Source organism: Anomaloglossus baeobatrachus, chromosome 1 (genome assembly GCF_048569485.1).
Source record: "Anomaloglossus baeobatrachus isolate aAnoBae1 chromosome 1, aAnoBae1.hap1, whole genome shotgun sequence".
NCBI lineage: Eukaryota > Metazoa > Chordata > Amphibia > Anura > Aromobatidae > Anomaloglossus > Anomaloglossus baeobatrachus.
In genome coordinates, this window is record NC_134353.1 from 378,925,995 (window position 1) to 378,947,694 (window position 21,700).

General features: G+C 46.7%; 1 protein-coding gene across 2 annotated transcripts in view; it reads left to right on the forward strand.

The window, feature by feature from the left end:
• SEMA6B (semaphorin 6B) overlaps positions 1–21,700 on the forward strand; it is a 323,709-nt gene that overhangs the window by 142,187 nt on the left and 159,822 nt on the right. The gene's annotated exons all lie outside the window — the stretch shown is intronic.

Here is a 21,700-nt window from a genome sequence, read left to right on the forward strand (position 1 = left end):
CTGTTGTTCCCCAGGCCCAACCCGTCAGTTCCTTGGATCATTTCGCCACCTGGTTTCCACATTTTCTAGCCTGTCACCTCCCCACTCTTGTCACGGGAGACTTTAACATCCCTATTGATGATCCCCTCTCCCCAGCTATCACTCATGTTTAATTTCTAACCTCCTCTCTTGGTCTCTCACAGTTAACTAACTCTCCTACACATGAAGGCGGGAATACGCTGGACCTGGTCTTCTCCTGTTTCTGCTCATTGCATGATTTTACTAACTCCCCTCTCCTGCTCCCTGACCACAACCTTCATTCATTTTTGGTCAACAATAGTCAATCCACTCAGGACGCCCCCACTTACCACCCATATAAATATACACGCCATTAACACCCAGAAATTACTGAAGAAGTTGCAGTCATCATTGGCCCCAATCTCCTCACTCTCATGTCCTGACTCTGCTGTAAAACATTATACTGAAACCCTGCAGAGCGCCTTGCTACACGCAGAGCAACTCGGCACAGACGGCAGCAGCCCTGGCACACGTTGCAAACACATTTTCTCCAGCGGTGCTCCAGGTGCCCTGAACGTCTGTGGAGAAAATCCAATCTAGTCGAAGATTTCATCCACTATAAGTTTATGCTCAAAACATACAAGGCTGCCTTTCACCTGTCCAAACAAGCGTACTTCACCTCTCTAGCCAACAATCCTAAACGACTCTTTGATACTTTCCACTCGCTCCTCGGATCAAGAGTTCTGGCCCCAACCAGAAACCTCAGCCCCGATGACCTGGACAATTATTTAAAAGAAAAAATTGACCATATGCGCCAGGAAATTTTGTCACAGCCTCATTACACTACACATTGTCTGCCCTCCTACACTTCATCTAGCTCCCATTCACTCTTTGATCCTGTTACAGAAGAAGAAGTTACCAGGCTCCTTGTATCTTCTTGCCCTACTACCTTCACCAGTGACCCTATTCCCTCACATCTAGATAAATTTGTCACCCCAGCTGTCACCTTACTAAAATATTCAGTCTCTCTCTCCTCTGGTGTCTTTCCCTCCTCCTTCAAACATACAAGCATACACCCATTACTTAAAAAAAAATGTTCCTGGACCAAAACTGCGCTGCTAACTGCAGACAAATCTCTAGTCTCCCCTCCATTTCCAAATTCCTGGAATGCTTGGTCCACGCCTGTCTGATCCGCGATCTGTCAGATAACTCTCTCGCCCCTCTACAATCCAGTTTCCGCTTTTTATGTGACGCCCTGGTAAAACCAGGTAGTCACAGAAGTAGTCCACCCTCCTTGATACCACCAAAAACCCACACCCAGGTACAACACACAGCCATTAAAGCCTAGCCACCCCCTCATGATAATAAGGACACACCAGTAGGCGGGATCAGATGGATGAGAACGCTCACCTAGGGGTCCTGAAGTGTCAGGACAGGTAACACGACAGACGAGTTTTGGAGTTCAAGCTGACAGTTGACAGTGGAAGTGGAGTTGAGACGGTAGTCAAGTGCAGACCGTTGACAGCAGTGGAGTCAGGGGAAGGGGCCCCTGGACTACCTGGCTAGGTGCCAGACAGTAAACAGGGCCACAGGCGACAGAGATCCGGTCGCGGGGGACCTTAAGTGGACCGGGGCAGAGTTGTAGCCCGCCGATGCCGACAGCGTGAATCCGGTCCGGAGGCCGTGCACAGACGGAGTGCCTGGGCCCTAGGACGAGGAAGGTTGCATGCCCCTTGTTAATCAACCAGCAGTGGACGAGGTTTCAGGCCCAGAGAGCAAAACGGAACCCCAACAAGGGGGATAGGGTGTCTGTCAAAACCCACAGAAATCCCAAGGGTCAGATTTTGCGGGCCACAGCTCCCAACATACACAGTCCCGGGAGTGGACTTCCCCGTTCCATGCGGAGTTGTCCCAGAGAAGACACAAACACAGAGTGCAGGAGGAAGGGACCCCTGTTTACTACACCCGGGTGTGGGACCCGAATACACCCGCCAAAGGCGATCGGACACTGGCAACTTGGTTTACTAGTGGACTCGTGTGCAATTAATGAACTGTGAGTACACCATTGATCCTCGGTGCAACCTGGCACGCCACCTCCAGCAGCCATTACTCCCGTGTACCAAAGAGGGCCCCGGGACTACACCTCCCCTACCCGTGGAGGGGATTCCACCTTGCTGCCCCGCTCCATCAGCCCCGGGCACCCCATCACTGGGCAGCGGCGGTGTCACCATCCCTCACCGCAACCCACGGGTGGTGTCATTAACACATCAACCCTCTGTAAATATTCCTTTCCGACTTTTGTGAGGACGGACGGCCATGCGAGCCCGGGTCCGGTCACCACTCGAGCCGCATCTGAGCGGCCCCAGTAGCGGCAGCGGCTCTCTCCCGCCACACTTAAGGCCCTGTCACACACAGAGATAAATCTGCGGCAGATCTGTGGTTGCAGTGAAATTGGGGACAATCAGTTCCAGGTTTGTGGCTGTGTACAAATGGAACAATATGTCCATGATTTCACTGCAACCACAGATCTACCAAAGATTTATCTTTGTGTGTGACTGGGCCTTTACATGCTACTGAAACTGCTCTTACTAAAGCATCCAATGATCTACTAACAGCTAAATCTAACAGTCACTATTCCCTGCTGATTTTCCTGGATCTCTCTGCTGCATACGATACTGTGGATCACCAGCTCCTCCTCACTATGCTCTGCTCTATCGGGCTCAAGGACATCGTTCTCTTGGTTCTTCTATCTTTTTGAACGCTCCTTCACTGTATCTTTTGCTGGCTCCTCTTTCTCTCCTCTTCCACTTTTGGTCGGGGTTCCTCAGGGTTCAGTCCTAGGCCTCCTCCTTTTCTTTCTTTTTTTTTTAAATTCTTTTATTTATAAATGTAATCCTTTAACAGTACATGTAACAGTTCTTAAGATCAAATGGACCTTTGTAAGATACATTCAACACACCAAAAAATAGGACATAAGGCACACTTTACATTTTTACATTGTGACAGAAAATGTTCCCGCAAATGCCCCCTTTCAGGTGTATAGACATTCAAGGTTCCATCTAGCTTTTTCAAAGAATAAATTCACATTTAACAGGTAACATACGTAACTCACCAAGAATAGTAAGAAGCGAAAGAGGAAAAGACCAGAAAGAAAGCAAGAGAAATAAAACAAAGAATGGAAAAGAGTGAGAAACTGGGGAAAAGGAGGAGGGTGGTGGGGGGAGGGCTGGGAGGTAGAGGGGCCAGGTGAGGGTAAGAAGGGGTGGGAGGGGGGCTGGGAGGTGAAGGGGCCAGGTGAGGGTAAGAAGGGGTGGGGGGGGCTGGGAGGTGAAGGGGCCAGGTGAGGGTAAGAAGGGGTGGGGGGGGCTGGGAGGTAGAGGGGCCAGGTGAGGGTAAGAAGGGGTGGGGGGGGCTGGGAGGTGAAGGGGCCAGGTGAGGGTAAGAAGGGGTGGTGGGGGGGCTGGGAGGTGGAGGGGCCAGGTGAGGGTAACAAGGGGGGGGGTGGGGGGGTCTGGGGATCCGCTTATGTACTACCTTCTGTGGTTCCCTCAGCCGCCTCAATACTGCCCACCAGAGCACCATAGTCCTCCGAGTGCTGGAAGTCCATCCACTCCCTCCACGTGGCCCAAAATTTCTCATATGAGTTGTGTAATGATGAAGTTAGATCCTCCATATACATGAGGTCATTGACCTTATTGATCCATTGAACCAGCGAGGGGGGTGCCGTGCTCCTCCATCTCTCTGGGATGCACACTCTCGCCGCCATGATGAGGAATTTCCTCAGAGATTTTTTGTATATTTTTTCAGAAGTCCCGCAGTGATGTAACAGGGCGGCAGCAGGTCTCAATTCCTCCTCTCCACCCGTCACCCGTGAAATGATATCAGACACTCCCCTCCAGAAGGGCCGGATCGCCTCACATTCCCAGAACACGTGTAGAATGTTGCCCTCTGCTGTGCCACACCGCCAGCACATGGGATCAACCGTTGGGAACATCGCATGTAACCTCGAAGGTACTCTGTACCATCTGGTTAGCAGCTTGTAGCTAGCCTCTTGAAACCTGGAGCTGATGGAGGATGTGTGCGCCAATCTGAAGACCCTTTCCCACTGTGTTGGTGTTAGCTGAATTCCCAGATCCCGTTCCCACTGTGAAGCAAAAGGGGGGATTTGTTGGTCCGGGGGCGAAGATAGGAGCGAATATACTGCCGAAAGAGAATGCCGTATCGTGCCTGGTCCCATACATATTTGTTCAAACTGTGTCTTGGGTCGCTGAAAGAGGGATCTGGCTGGAAGGCTACTGAAAAAGTGTGCCAGTTGCAAGCATCTCCAATGACCAAGTGAGCTGGGATCCTGTTTAGCTGCCAATCCCTCTACCGACGGCCAGGTGTCCCGGTTTCCAAAGTCCTCTACCCGATCCACCCCGCCCCGAACCCAAGACTGAAAAACTGGATCCGCTCTGCCTGGCTCAAAGGCAGGATGGCTCAGGATTGGCGTCAAGCTCGATTGCCTGGGTAACATTTCTGATTGCACCTTCCCCGTATTACAGTATTTCACAGTTGACCCGATAGTTGGATGTGTTTTCAAGCTTGCAGGGACCTCCGAGAGCACCCATGGCAATTTGTTGAGGGGAATTGGGGAAAAGGACTGTTCAATTTGTATCCAAGCCTTTTGAGACCCATTCCTGCACCAATCAATAATTCTAGTTAGATGACCTGCTAAATGATACCTTCTCATGTCTGGCAGCCCAATCCCCCCCCTACACTTGGTCCTGTGCAAAATAGCTCTTTTTATTCGTACCGATTTACCTGCCCAAATGAAGGAGGACTGAATGGACTCCAGAGATTTGAAAAATTCTGAGGGTATTTTGATTGGGAGCGCCTGCAGTAGATATAGAATTCTAGGTAAGATATTCATTTTGTAAATCTGGCTTCTGCCAAACCAAGAGAATAATGATTTCCCCCATCTGTCACAGTCTCGCCTAATGGAAGACAGCAGAGACGGGAAATTCTGAGAGTAGAGCAGACCGAGATCCCCAGTCAGCCGTATCCCCAGGTAATTTAGAGATTGGGATGCCCATCGGAAATTAAACGATCCCTTCAACTCTTCCACCTCTTTGGATGGGAGATTTATGTTAAGGGCCTCAGATTTCGTGAAATTTATCTTGAAATTTGATAAACTGGAGTATCTCCGGAATTCCCTCATTAAGTTGGGCAGGGAGATCTTGGGGGCTGAAACGAAAAACAGGAGATCGTCCGCATATGCAGCTACTTTGTGCGTAACATGGCCCACCCCAATACCCGCAATATCTGAGTTGGCTCGTACGTGTCTGAGGAAGGGTTCTAGCGTCAAGATGAAGATTAAGGGAGACAGCGGACATCCCTGACGGGTGCCATTAGATATTTTAAATGGGTCCGACAGAATCCCATTCACTCGGACTCTCGCCGAGGGTACCGAGTATAAAGACATGATCCAACCCATCATTCCACTTCCCAACCCCAGACACCCGAGCGTGGCTTCCATAAAGGTCCAATCCACTCTATCAAAAGCCTTTTCGGCATCAGTTGACAGCAGGATAGAGGGTAGACCCCCACTTTTAGCTTTATATATCAAATTAATGGCCTTAACTGTGTTATCACGTGCCTCACGACCCGCCATAAACCCTGCCTGATCTGGGTGGATTATTTGAGAGATCAGAGGTGCCAGCCTGCTTGCAAGGATTTTAGCAAATAATTTTGTATCCACATTTAACAGGGATATCGGGCGATAGCTAGCACATTGTGTTGGGTCTTTCCCCATCTTAGGTATTACCGTGATGTGTGCTCTCAATGAATCTGCATTGGGAGTTGAGCCCTCTGAAGCCCTAGAATTAAAGGCTGACAGGAGGTGTGGGGATATAATCTCCTTAAGTTTTTTGTAGTATACGAGGGGGAGTCCATCAGGCCCAGGTGCCTTTCCCGATTTGGATGACCCTATTGCGTCCACCAGCTCTTGATTTGAAATTGGAGTTTCCAATGCGGCTATCTCGGAGTCTGTCAACCGCGGCATTTTTGCTTCTCTGATGTACTCTGAAATTTTACTTTTAATAGATGATTTTGACAAAGTGGGGTCATGTGTCTCTAAATTATATAAAGATGCATAGAATTTTTGGAACGTCTCCGCAATTTCTGCCGAAGAATGTAATATTGATCCCTGAGGGTGTGTAGGGGAAATTTTTGATATAAAGGTTGTCGCCTGTTGTTGTCTGAGTGCTCTCGCTAATGTCTTGCTACACTTGTTCCCGTATTCATAAAAATGTCTACGGCATCTATTAAGGACCCCTTTTACCTTGCTGTTAAGTAGTTTCCGTAGCTCGTCCCAGACTTTGAATAAGGTTCCCCCCACCTCCGCCGAGGGCATCTGCTTATGTTGTGTCTCCAGATCTCTCAGCTGTGTTAGCAGTCTGTTGACCTCTAGTTCCCTTTCCCTCTTTCTTCTTGCCCCTTGCTGTATGAGAACCCCTCAAATAACACATTTGTGGGCCTCCCAGACCGTCGTTGGTGATGTATCCCCACCCGCGTTTAACGTAAAGTATTCAGTCAGGGAGTTCTGTACTGACTGAAGGCTTTCAGGGTCCTCCAGTAGGGAAGTGTTCAGTCTCCATTGCCACTGCTGTGGAAACGGAGACTGTAGCACCATAGACACAGTGCAAAGTGCATGGTCAGAGAATGTTATGCTATCTATCTGGGCTTTGGAGATCCTTTCGAGGTCTTTATGTTTTACAAAAAAGTAGTCCAATCTGGAGTATACACCATGTGCATTTGAATAGAAAGAGTAATCCCTGTCAGTCGGGTGCAACAATCTCCATGTGTCCACGAGCTGCTGCTCATGTAATAAGTACCGCAGCCTGCGGAGGGCTGATGTAGGATGTGCAGAGGCCCCCGAGGAGGTGTCCTGAGCTGGGTTTAGAGCGATATTGAAACCCCCCCCCATAATGAGTGTCCCCTCCACGAAATCCTCCATAGTTTCAACAAATCCGGCCAGGGTATCAATTTGCCCCACATTGGGGAGGTATATAGAAGCTAATGTGTAAATTTGCGTAGCGATCCTGCCCTTCACCAACAATAGCCGTCCCCTGTCATCACTGCGAGAGTCCATGAATTCCCAAGGGATGGAGCGCGAGACAAGAATACTAGTACCTCGAGACTTCGGGTCCGGCGAGAAGCTATGATACGCCTCAGGGAACCAGCGGGATGTCAATTTAAACGGTTTATGTTTGCACAGATGCGTTTCTTGCAGGAAAGCAATTTGGACCCCCATTTTTTTTAACGTATTTGCCAGGATAGACCTCTTACCCGGGCTATGTAAACCTTTCACATTCAATGTCCCACATTTCACCTCCGAGTTCCCTGGTTTATGCATGTTGGGTCAGGAACAGTGTTGAACCCCCTACAAAACACTGACCAGATACGGTAAAGTGGGGTAAGGATCGGGTGGGGGGGGGAATCAAGAATCAGGTAGAAAAAAGAACTAGCAGCAGAGAAGAAAGAGCAGAGAGAGAGAAAAAAAAAAAAAAAGCGATAAGTATTAGCAGACAGAAAATATGAACAGTAACAGCTGGCCTAAAGGAATGGCCAGTAAGTTTCACACAATAAAACTATGCAGTCTCTGAAGAACTTAGAGACCTGGTGCTCTCCAGATGGGAGAACAACCCTTGGGGTGCATGGAAGACCAAGGGCAAAAGCTAAACAAGCTCGAGGCAGAAATGACAATATTATAGTGAACTGAAAACCCACGTCTCACCCCCCCGTTACACAACAGGGCAGTGAGAGGCACATTTCTTAGAAAAACAACACGTTTATCAGACTATCCATCAACATTATCAATTGAAGGGTCCATGTGAGACCCCCTTAGGGGGAGAGAGAGACAAAGAGAGGGGGTGTGAAAGGGAGAGCGAAAGAGATAGAAAAGGGGAAGAAAGGGGAGAAAAAGATAAAGAAGAGAGAGAGTGGAGGAAGAGAGAAAAAGGGGCGAAAGAGAAACGACGGAGCAGAGAGAGAGAGAAGAAAGAGAGAAAGGGACGAGAGAGAAAAGGAGGAGCAAGAAGAGAGAGGAGAAAGAGAGGGAAGAGAGAGAAGAGGGAGAGAAAAAGAGAGAAAAGGGAGGAACACAAACGGATAAAAGAGAGCATAGAGGGGGAATAATAATCTCTCCACCTCTCTCCCTGCCACCCAAGAAAAGAGAGACAAATACATTTCAAGTAGCAATTAACCCAATATTTAAGTTCGCGTCCGGCCTATAAGGGGCCATCCTCCCACATCTCCCGCTCCCCCCACCACAAGATAGAAAACCGCAATCAGACCCAAGTCTTCAATCTGGCTCCTCCTGGGATGATTCTCCGGCCGGCTTGGGATCCCTGGAACTCTTCTGAGGTCTTGCACGGCGGCGTCCACCTTCTCTTCTTCTTTGGGGTAACCCGGCGGGTCTGTCCATATGTAGCCAGTTAGGGATCTCCACTGCCGGTGTATCAAGAAATTGGAAGAGACCCTCCACCTCCTCCGGCCGCTTCAGCAGATATTGGTCTCCATTATGGCGTACTATTAGGTGAAATGGATGTCCCCATCTGTAAGATGCTCCTTTCTCTTTAATTCTTTGTAGAATAGGGAGGAGCTGACGCCTCATATACAGGGTTCTGGCTGATATGTCAGGAAAAAGCTTGATTTCAGACCCTTTGTAAGAGACGGTTCCATGGACCCATGCCTTCCTCAGTATGGCTTCTTTATCCGTGTAGTAATGCAGTCTGCACAGAACATCTCTCGGCTGTGCTGTGTCACCCGGCCCCTGGCGGAACACTCTGTGGACTCTGTCGATCACATAAGTGGAGTCCTCTGCAGCTCCCATCACTTTGTTGAAAATTAAAGTTACAGACTTAAGGAGGGCAGCTGCTGCTATCTCTTCTGGGATGCCTTTCAAACGAATATTATTTCGCCTCCCCCTGTTTTCTTGATCATCTAACAGGATGGCGACATTTTGCAGGTGTGTACTGGCTTTGGATAGAGTTTGCTCCAGTGTGTTAACTCTTTCAAATAGTGTAAACACATCATTCTCCACTGCAGTGGTGCGTGTATCCAGAGCATCAATGTCCCCTTTCACAATGGACAGAGCCCTCTCATGTGCCGCCTCCATTTTAGTAACTAGATTGTCCAGGTCATGTTTGGTGGGGAGAGCAGCCAGCAGCTGCAGGATGCGCTCTGTATCCACAGTGGAGCTTCCTGGGTTAACTCCTTGTGTGATCTGACCTCCATTTTGGTTCCCCTGACTGTGTGGGGATTGACTGCTTTGGGAGCCTGACAACTCCTGACATGCCTGGAAGGCCCTGCATTCATTACCCCCATGCATATCTCCATCAGTGCCCAGACTCCTGCTCTCTTCACCAGCCTGGCTCATCAAGCTCTGCTGTGGGGCCTGAACTCCACCGCCCCGCTCCTTCTGAGTATTCTGTGCAGCAGCCTCACCTCCTGTATACCCCTGCACCACTGGTCTCTGTGACGAAAGCAGAGATCTCGGTCCCAGCTGATATCTGACGGTACCGCCCTGTACCTGCACGCTATGTATCGCCACCGCCACTTCTGTCCCGCTGCCACCACTGACGGCTGCTGTTGCTGCAGGCCCCTGCCTCATGGATGCAGGTGCCATTACTGGAGCAGGCCTGGAGACCGGAGAGAGCTTCCCCCCTTTGAACAGACGATCCACTGCTGCGCTGCTGCTTCTCAGGGCTGGTGGTCCGGTCTGTGGTGCTGTGCCTCTCTTCCCCGGCATGTTAGAGAGTGCCAGGTGGGTTTTGCTATGTTATTTGCCACCTCAGCTTGCAAGAGCTCCTACAGAGCACGTCTGCCTGCCATCAAGCTCAAGCCACGCCCCCCTTTTCTTTCTATACACTGCCTCTATAGGACAAACCATCAACAGATTTGGTTTCCAGTACCATCTCTATGCTGATGATAGCCAACTGTATACATTGGCTCCTGACATCACCCCTGCATTATTACAAAATACTAGCGATTCTGTCCACAGTCTCCAACATCATGTCCTCCCTCTCTCTAAAACTGAACCTGTCAAATATTGATTTGTTTCCTCCCTCTCCCAACCTTCCCAAACCCAATATTACCATTTCTGTGTGTGGTTCTACCATTACACCCCAGCAGCACGCCTGCTGTCTTGGGATTATATTTTACTCCGATCCCTTCTATGCTCTCCACATTTGTTCACTCGCTCATTCATGTCACCTCCACCTCAAAAACCTCTCTAGAATTTGACCTTTTCTTACCGTTGACTCTGCAAAAACTCTTACTGTCGCTCTTATATATTCTCGCATGGATTACTGTAATTCTTTACTAATTGGTCTCCCTGTTACTAAACTCTCCCCTCTCCAATCCATTCTCAATGCCACAGCTAGGATCATTTTCCTCTTCACTGATGCCTCTGCTCTCTGCCAGTCATTGCACTGGTTGCCGATCCATTACAGAGTCCAATATAAACTTATCACTCTCACCCACAAAGCTCTCCAGAGCTCCGCACCGCCCTACATCTCCTCCCTTATCTCTGTCTATCACCCCACCCGTGCCCTCTATTCTGCTACTGTCCGAAGACTGACATCCTCAATAATTCGAACATCCCACTCCCAGCTTCAAGATCTCTCACGAGCTGCGCCAATGCTCTGGAACTACCAAGAACAATTCGATTAACTCCCAACATCCACACCTTTAAGCATGCCTAAAAATGCATTTCTTTAGACTAGCCTATCCCCTCATCTAATCTAGTCCCATTCTGCCCTTCATAAAATTAACTTCCAATTCTTGTCCCCTGTATCTTCTGGTTGCATTCCTCTTCATGTACTTTTTTACACTCTGTATATATAAATTCTGGCTGGCGACCGGTCCATGCAGCTGGTTTTGAATCCCTTATTAAATCGATGGCTGGACCATATATGACAAACGTTTCTCCCCCCCATTCACCTTTTGTGCCTCTCCTATTTTCTCATAGACTATAAGCTTACGAGCAGGGCCCTCACTCCTCTTGGTATCTGAATTTTGTTATTTTGAATTGTCTCATATTGTCTGTACATGCCCCCTCTGAATTATTATTAATTTTTATTATTATTATTATTATTAATAATAATAATAATAATAATAATAATAAAAAAAAATGCTTCACTAATTCGGCATTGTTAGCCAGGGGAAATAAACCGTGCTTTTGTAAAAAATGTGCTTGCCCTCAGGTTCTCCCAATTTGTCATGATGTGGCAAAAAATGTCACTGATTTTAGTGCATGCTTCAGATTTTCAAATTATTACACTTCCTAAGATGTAATAGACTCAATGTTCTGATGAGGATTCGCTGATGGATATTTCCAGACAGAAGGGGCACTCTGGATGGGGTTTAGTTGGAAAAAAAGTTATTGGTCCTCTCTGGATAGTATGTGTATTAGGGCTCAGAGGCGGATCTAAGTTTTTTAGCACCCTAGGGTAAGAATTCAATTTGGTTCCCTCTTCTGTTTGAGTAGTCATCATGTAACTGCTCATTGATATGCGATTTGCACACTTAGTCACGTGCCGAGGAGCTGCTCTTCATAATTCTGCCAATGTTCAGTGGAAACTACTTCCCCTGCATCATTGAGAGAAGCAGGAAGAACAGCTAGACATGACATGATCATAAGTATGAAAATCGAATATCAGTGGAGTGGCCATGTGAAGAATGCTGAAATCAACAAGCAGGGCTTAATCCTCACAGTGATTTTATTGCACGTTATTAGGATTGGGCATGCTACAGTGCTTAATTTTATCATTAAAGGGCTTGTTCAGGTTTGAGATGAAAGTCTGCTGTTACTGTAGGTGACTTCAGAATTCTGAATTTTCATGGCACATGCACATTTAGGACTCTCCCATGTCGACGGCAAGAGTGGACTGTCATGTGAGCGCAAGTATGCTTTTTGCATTCTTGTGGCCACATTCCGACTAGATGTGTCAGGCCTCACTTTATTCACTTGTATTGAGCGAGGTCACGCATGCCTAGTTGGCATGTAACCATGTATATGCAAATCGCTTAGGTGTGGTTTCATTACCTTCCACTCTCACCACCAGCACCAGAGAATTCTGACAGTGTGCAGTGCGTGCACTGTGAGAATTCAGAAGTCTGCAGGCACATAGAGTAACTGTAGACTTTCATTACAAACTTGGACAACCACTTTAATGCTCCTAACATAAATAAAAACATAGTAACCCTTATTTGCCAGACAACACAATAATTTATTTAGATAGCCATGTACAACGTAATCTTACAAGTTACGGATTGTTACATATATACAGGATTATAATTAATAACAGCACAAGAATACTTCACTAGAACCCTCATCAGTACAGAAACACATTACAAGAACTAACATCACTACAAAAACACATCACCAGAACCACTAGCAGTACAAAAATACATGACAAGACCCAACATCAGTACATGGTACATCAATTGGAATGTCAGGTCAGACCCATATATATTTGTATTGCATAAACTTACAACCCCCAGCATGTCCTTAATAATGGTATGGAGATACTGGAAGTTGTTGATATCAGACTGCAGACCATACAGGAACCACAGTACTGCTGAAAATCAATTAGTATCACAAATAATCATTTACATCCAGGTACCTTTATAGATGACGCTGTCTCTCATTGGAGTTGTTCTGTTTTTGCACTTAATCTTGTCCAGACTAGAGATGATTGATCCTGCCAAGGATCGGATTGGTTCTGGATCACCAAACCCGCCTGAGAACACCGATCGGATTGTCGATCCTAGTCGATCGTTGATCCTAGCCTAACCCAAAAATTCAATGGGAGGCAAAAGTGATGTGTTACAAAAAACGGTGTAGGAGGACTGTAAACGAAGAAAATAAAAAGGGTTAAAGCAGTATATACTTATCGAGTCTGCACGTGGCTGCAGCACTACGTCCGGGTCCGCTAATTATACCTCATCCATATTCAGTGCTTTCTCTTTCCACCAACATCTCTGATTGGATGCCATTGTAATCCCCACCCTCAGCATCTGTGATTGTTTGGAATCACAAATGCTGCCTGTGTCCTTATACTGGTAGTACAGAAAAAAAAATGTTGTAGAGTCCCCCCTGTATTGATATGAGCACAGATAAAGCCATGGCTGCAGGCTGCTGCCACCAGCTGTGTGCTTATTGTGGCTGTGTAGCAAAATAAGAGGAACCACATGCGGCTTCTGTTTTTAAAAAAAAAAAATAAATAATAATAATAATTAGTAATTTAAAAACAAAAAAACCCCAGTGTGCTGTTTCTCCCAATTTTGATACCCAACCAGACAGCTAGGGGCTGGTATTCTGAAACTGGGGAGGCCCATGCTTATTGGCCCCCCAGCCTGAAAATTGCAGCCTGCAGCCACCCAGGATTGCCGCATCCCTTAGATGCGACAATACCAACACTTTATTCAACTCTTCTTGATTGCTTTGGTATGGTGGCAGTCAAGGTAATAAGGGGTTAATGACAGCTGTGAGCTGCCACTAAGCCTTGGATTAGTGATGGGCAGGGGTCTATGAGACCTCTCCACCATTAATCCTATAAGTAAAAAGAAAAAAACAAAAAACACAGAAAACTCTTTTAGTTAATAAAAAAATAATATAACAACTAGAGTTGAGCGCGGTTCGCGGTTCGAGGTTCTCCAGTTAGCGGCTCGAGTGATTTTGGGGGCTGTTCTAGATCGAATTAGAACTCGAGCTTTTTGCTAAAGCTCGATAGTTCTAGATACGTTCGAGAACGGTTCTAGCAGCAAAAAGACAAGCTAATTACTAGCTGGCTTTCCGCTGTAATACTGTAAGTCACTCTGTTACTCACACTATTATGAAATTTCAGCGTATAGTGTGCGGGAACAACGCATTCAGATCACTGCTGTTTGGATAATGGCGATCGCCATTTTTTTTTTTCTCCTTGTCTTCCTTCCCTAAGCGCGCGCGTGTAGTGGGGGCGGGCCATCATGTCAGCCATTCCCAGACACACACACAGCTAAGTGGACTTTTAGCCAGAGAAGCAACGGCATGTGTGAATGGATGTCCATGTCACATGTCCCTTCATTATAAAAACGGACATTTTCCTACAGCACGCCATTATCTGCATTCTGCGTCTTGCTGTCAGTCACCGCTTGCGTAGCTCTTGTCTCCGATACTGCTGTGTACGCTCTATACACAGCGCTATACAGAATAGGGATAGAAGTTTCTTTCAGCCCTTGTAAGGGCTAATACCGGCAGGGTCAGAGCCATAGGTGACAGTCAGGTCCGTGAAAACAGATTTTAACAGCTACACAAGATGACAGCGTCTGTGTAGCTAAGGTCAGGGATTTCCTCGCTGCATTTCCCCATTAGGAGGGATAGAAAGGGAGGCTTCCTTTCCTCTACCCAGACCCACAACCCTGCCACTGTACCCTCCTGCCCTTTGCACACTCAAACTCATTGTTGCTAAGCCATTATACTAGCAAACACTGAGGAAACTTAGTGGCATCCTAAAAGTGGCTGTTGGACTTCCATTAGTGTCCTACTAGGGCAAATCTAATTGCAGCACCACTGCATTCCACACTAAAACTCATTGTTACTAAGCCATTATACTAGCAAACACTGAGTAAACTTAGTGGCATCCTAAAAGTGGCTGTTGGACTTCCATTAGTGTTCCACTGGTGCAAACCTATGTGCAGCACCTCTGCATTACACACTCAAACTCATTGTTACTAAGCCATTATACTAGCAAACACTGAGTAAACTTAGTGGCATCCTAAAAGTGGCTGTTGGATTTCCATTAGTGTCCCACTGGTGCAAATCTATGTGCAGCACCTCTGCATTGCACACTCAAACTCATTGTTACTAAGCCATTATACTAGCAAACACTGAGTAAACTTAGTGGCATCCTAAAAGTGGCTGTTGGACTTCCATTAGTGTCCCACTGGTGCAAACCTATGTGCAGCACCTCTGCATTGCACACACAAACTCATTGTTACTAAGCCATTATACTAGCAAACACTGAGTAAACTTAGTGGCATCCTAAAAGTGGCTGTTGGATTTCCATTAGTGTCCCACTGGTGCAAATCTATGTGCAGCACCTCTGCATTGCACACTCAAACTCATTGTTACTAAGCCATTATACTAGCAAACACTGAGTAAACTTAGTGGCATCCTAAAAGTGGCTGTTGGACTTCCATTAGTGTCCCACTGGTGCAAACCTATGTGCAGCACCTCTGCATTGCACACACAAACTCATTGTTACTAAGCCATTATACTAGCAAACACTGAGGAAACTTAGTGGCATCCTAAAAGTGGCTGTTGGACTTCATTATTGTCCCACTGGTGCCAAGCTATTTCTAGCACCTCTGCATGACAGCCTCCTCCTCTGTTTTAATAAGCTATAATAATAGCAAAAAATGCTGCCATTTAGTGGCATACAAAAAGTGGCTGTTGGACTTCTATTAGTGTCCCACTATTGCAAATCTATTTCCAGCACCTCTGCATTGCACACTCAGACTCATTGTTACTAAGCCATTATACTAGCAAACACTGAGTAAACTTAGTGGCATCCTAAAAGTGGCTGTTGGACTTCCATTAGTGTCCCACTGGTGAAAAGCTATTTGCAGCACCTCTGCATGACACCCTCATGCACATTTTGCTACGTTAATTTTATAGCAAACTCAGGGAATTCCTTGCTGCATTTGATCATTCGGAGGGATAGAAAGTGAGGCTTCCTTTACTGTCCTGGTACCCACAGAACACGGCCACTGTACCCACCTGTTCACTTTTGCCACGCTATTTAATTTGCCCAAAGAGCTGACTCTTTTTCTGCCTTCCTAAAATTGTCTGTAATACTAAGTTAGTGTTCCTTTGCTGCCAAGCAAGGTACAAACACATGTGCGTTCTACACTCCTTTCCATTTCTGGAATGCAATTATTAACTTCAGGTAGTCCAGCCAATCCAGCCAGTGACGAAGGTGCAGGTGTGGATATAATGTAGCCTGCATCCAATGTTGGTTTTCTCGATGTCTGACAGCTCAACAATACCATCTGTTTCCACTTCCAAAACAAGTGATGACCTGCCAATCACACTCCCTGTTGCGTGTAAAGGGGTGGAAGTTCAGTGTGAAAAACCATGTGAGACTGCTGTCCCCACAGTCACAGAGGATGAAGAGCACGCAGATGCACTTGATGGGGCAGGCGGTGGTTGCACAGGCACGCTAGGCCGCATTGTAGCACAGTGAAATTCACATTGCGACTTATGCTTCATTTTAAGTCGTGTACAGGGTGGGCTCCCCAGTATGCAGCAAAACCAGGCAACAGGAAAAGGACTCTAGGCAGTTGGGTTGATAAATGATTGTTTAAATTTACCAAAACAAACAATAAGAACCATGCATACAATTTAAATAATTGAACAATCTATTCTGTTGCCTACTACCTGCTAATCCCTCTGCGTAGCAGTAATTGTGTGTTTGTGCGCATGTGTGTGTGTGTGTGTGTGTGTGTGTGTGCGTGTGCAAACACGACTTACCAGTGGCGCATCACAAGAGCTTCCCAGTTATCTACCTAAACATAGACAAAACACATTACCCCCCCTGAATACCCTTGTTAGCTGAAGCCTCACAGATAAGGCAGATGATAACAGTGTGAATGCAAACCACACAGCTCTGCAACACAGTCATGGAAATCTTGAAAAGCAACAGTCAATGCAAACATGTGTCGCTGTCCCTCTATGATTTAAACTGTACGTGACAATTTGACAGTGCAGAGGCAGCAAGTCTTATTGTCTATAAATAGTCGGCCTACCCAGAACAGATATGTGTTTTGCTAATAAAACAAAGTGTTGCGTGCCCGCATTATTGTCTGGGCACAGCCTACCGTACCCGGGTACTGTGATGTCCAGTTGCCAGAAATACAGACTTTACGCTCCTCTCACGGTAAGCAGTATAGACAGCACCGTAAGAATGTTGGTCTGTGGCACAGGATGCTGCTCACTGCCGTTACGGTACTCCTCACCAAACTCCAAAATGACTCCCCTCACAATTGAACGAAGTGTTTCCGCGGTGGCTCCTTGCTATAACACACACCTTTAGCTTTTCCTTCTGTTCATAGACAGCATCTCCAAGTCCACACCCGAAGAGCAATTTCTCCTCCACGTCTAAGTGTGGAGAGGCAGCTAGTGCGCATGCGTGTGTCGATTTACCCCAGCCGCAGCCTAACTACAGTGTTTCGCCTAGTGAGTATGCTCAGCCTGACTGTGCCTTTCCTGAGGCTAAGTCTTCATTTCGGGATACAGTGCATGCTCCCACACTTAGTGTGAAAAGCCTCTTTGCACAGGTACTTGCACTCCGTGCTGGGTCTAAGTCCTGTTTTGTGCCTAGACACCATGCTAAAGCTCATAGTCTTTTTTCAGAGGCTGTATTTCATGCTACTGAGCATGCTCATAGAGATACACTGCACACTCAGTTGTATATGCTATATAAATTTATTATGAGGGGTTCAAAAAAGCCATGCAAAGGAAAACTATGAACTTAGAGACAAAGAATACTCTGACGTTTCGGCCACCGGCCTTGTTCACAGAGTACGCTGTAAAGTGGGGTACAAACAAAAAGAGATAAACAATATTTACATAAATTGTTCAAACAACAGCTTTTTTTACAATAGTTGTCACAAAGAGAGTTTTTTGGAAGGGGGGGGAGGGAAAAAAAAGGGGGCGTGAACAAAGAGCATATATATCAGAAATGCATTTTATGTATGAATGTACATATTCATCAAGACTAGAGTAAATCCATCAATATGCAGCAGTGACAACCGCTTAAGGCGAGTCGGTAAATATACTGGTAAGGGGAAGGAACAAAGGAAATGGAGAGTGGAACAGGGGGGTATAAAAACTGGTATCAGCATAATATGAAGGAAAGAAAATTCAAGTACAGAGGGTGATTCAAATGTATGGGGTCAGGCGATGAAGTAAAAAAAGGGGGTATACTACCTGTCACTTATAGTTCTGAGTTCCAAGAGGAATTGCTGGAGAGATATATAAGAGTATAGATAATGAGAGGTAGTAAGAGAAGGATATGTAGATAATGAAAGGAAAAGGTAGTTACCTGTGGCCATATGGTAATGGAGAGGTTTGTAAAGATGAAGTGTCAAAGACGCTTAGGACATCTTATCTGTATATAAACCAGATGAACCAGATAAGAGTCAGAGTATTTAGATTGAATAAAGAAAGTCATGAGATTAAGATCTTACCTGAGCCTATGTGTATGCCGGCGCTCCCGTGCCTTGGCTGTTATCTTAGAAAGGCTGCTCTCAGCTGTGTCCGGGCGCTTTAAATGTAGTGACAGGTGGGAGGGGAAATGACGTGGTCCAATCCCATATGTATGTGTCTATCTAGCGTCTAGACCATGGTGGGGTATTTGCAAAGGGAGGTGACGTCACGCGCCTGCGCGGTCACAATCCCTATGTGTCCATAATGTGTTGAATCACGGGTTTAAAGGTGATGTCACGCGCTTGCGCAGACTGCACCTCTTAACCCGTGGCTGAAGCCAGTAAACAAGGGCCAGGAAATGATCGCGCATATGCGCTGCTCATCGCATATGCGCGATCATTTCCTGGCCCTTGTTTACTGGCTTCAGCCACGGGTTAAGAGGTGCAGTCTGCGCAAGCGCGTGACATCACCTTTAAACCCGTGATTCAGCACATTATGGACACATAGGGATTGTGACCGCGCAGGCGCGTGACGTCACCTCCCTTTGCAAATACCCCACCATGGTCTAGACGCTAGATAGACACATACATATGGGATTGGACCACGTCATTTCCCCTCTCACCTGTCACTACATGTAAAGCGCCCGGACACAGCTGAGAGCAGCCTTTCTAAGATAACAGCCAAGGCACGGGAGCGCCGGCATACACATAGGCTCAGGTAAGATCTTAATCTCATGACTTTCTTTATTCAATCTAAATACTCTGACTCTTATCTGGTTCATCTGGTTTATATACAGATAAGATGTCCTAAGCGTCTTTGACACTTCATCTTTACAAACCTCTCCATTACCATATGGCCACAGGTAACTACCTTTTCCTTTCATTATCTACATATCCTTCTCTTACTACCTCTCATTATCTATACTCTTATATATCTCTCCAGCAATTCCTCTTGGAACTCAGAACTATAAGTGACAGGTAGTATACCCCCTTTTTTTACTTCATCGCCTGACCCCATACATTTGAATCACCCTCTGTACTTGAATTTTCTTTCCTTCATATTATGCTGATACCAGTTTTTATACCCCCCTGTTCCACTCTCCATTTCCTTTGTTCCTTCCCCTTACCAGTATATTTACCGACTCGCCTTAAGCGGTTGTCACTGCTGCATATTGATGGATTTACTCTAGTCTTGATGAATATGTACATTCATACATAAAATGCATTTCTGATATATATGCTCTTTGTTCACGCCCCCTTTTTTTCCCTCCCCCCCCTTCCAAAAAACTCTCTTTGTGACAACTATTGTAAAAAAAGCTGTTGTTTGAACAATTTATGTAAATATTGTTTATCTCTTTTTGTTTGTACCCCACTTTACAGCGTACTCTGTGAACAAGGCCGGTGGCCGAAACGTCAGAGTATTCTTTGTCTCTAAGTTCATAGTTTTCCTTTGCATGGCTTTTTTGAACCCCTCATAATAAATTTATACAGCATATACAACTGAGTGTGCAGTGTATCTCTATGGTTAATAATTGTGGGGTTTCCCCATTCACTAGCACCTCACCTCACAAAGTGTGCACGCCCCTTCTTTTCATTAACTGAGCATGCTCAGGCACTTACTGCATCAGAGACTAGGTCCGGTAATGAACTCTTTGGCCCTGCCCCTGATGTGGGGGGCCCATATAGACCACAGGGCATCAGGTGTCCTGACGATGTGGCCAGGCCACTCCTAAATGGCTTGCAGAGGCCCGCCCCTATGACTTGTCACCTCATTATTGATGGTCAGACGATGACTGGTGTTTGTGTCATGGCAGCCATGAGGTCATTATTGAAGTTGTGGTTCCAAATAGGACGCTAGTTATGCCACTCATGACGTGTCACTCTGCTTTTGTCTCCAGGAGGTGCATTGTGGTCCACCCTGGTTTGGGGCGGACCCAGGTTCTAAAACGGGCTGGAGCCAACAAGGAGGTGCGCAGTCTATTATGCTCCGAAAGAGCACACCTCCATGTGTTGAACCCATTGCGGCTTTAGGCCAGAGGTAGGCAGGGATAGGGCGTCGATGCAGGTCGCCACCACAGTTGGTATCGCAGAACGGTTAAGACCAGCTCCTGTCCTACCAGTCCTGCTTGTGCAGCCCAGTGGCATTAACAGGCCTGCTGCTGCTGATGCGCCTGTTGTCCACAGGTGTGGCCCCAATGTACACGGTCAACGTACTCAATGGCCCCTGTGATGTTAACAGGGAGTTCCTGGGCTGGGTGGGCGTGTGGACCCTGTGACGCTAACAGGGCTCCCAGTCTCCAGATCCGAGTGGCGTCTAACTTGGTTCAGGCTACTATTAGTTTCATAGCCACACAGCTCTGTATCCTCCACCTAACCTTCCAGTTGCCAACCTCTCCTTTTCCATCTGGGAGCACGCTGGACACCGACTGCTGATGGGGATATATACCTTTCTCTTTCTTTTCTTATTAATTTTCGTTATATAGCGGTAACATAGTATATACCACCTTATCCAAATCTGCCAGTCCCACCGTAACAGATGGTGTTTCTTCAGCAAATGTTACTTTTGCTTAACCACCAAACCCACGGACAAAAACTTTTTTCCCCTTTCCAACACATCTGTTCCCCTTTCCACCAGCATCTGTCCTTTTTCAACTCATTTTGTATATGACCAAAAGTGCAACTCTGCAGGGACACCGTACTCAATGCCATCTCAGCACAGCAGCCAGCCCTCGGTCCCTCAGATGTGAACAAGTAAAAGACCATTTCCTCCTATCCATGACAAAGCGTTGAGATTCACTCTGTGCAGCACTGGTGTTTAGTGGAAAAGCAGATCTAAGATTGCGTACCACCTTCTGCAGATACTCCTGTATACGTGCGTCCCTTTCTATGGCAGGAATTATTTCGCCAAATTTTGTCTTGTACCGGGGATCTAACAGTGTGGCAACCCAGTAGTTAGCATTACTTCGAATTCGTACAATCCAAGGGTCATGTTGTAGGTAGTGCAGCAAGAAGGCGCTCATGTGTCTTGAGCATCCAGGAGGACAAAGTCCTTGGTGTGTTGGTGGCGGAGAGGTGAGAATCATGCCTCCTTCCTCTGCCCTCTCCCCCCAACCTCGCACAACCGAAATGTGAGCAAGCTCTCACTCATCTGCTGAGTCTTCCATGCCCATCGCCAGTTCGTCCTCCATTTCTTCATGGGCTCCTGCACCCTCCTCAACACTTTTTGCTGATACTATGCGCCCTTGTTAATCCCTCTCCCCCACCATGACTGCCGCCTAGGTGCCGCTGACCATCTGGACCTCGTAGATCTTGTTATCCCTTCCGCATATGACTCCTCCTGTACTTCCTCCCCTTCCTCTTGTCCCAACACTGACTCCGAATAATGCTTACAGTGTGCTCCATCATGTAGATGACCAGAATTGTCACGCTGAGAATGGCATTGCCAGTGCTAAACATCTTCGTCGAC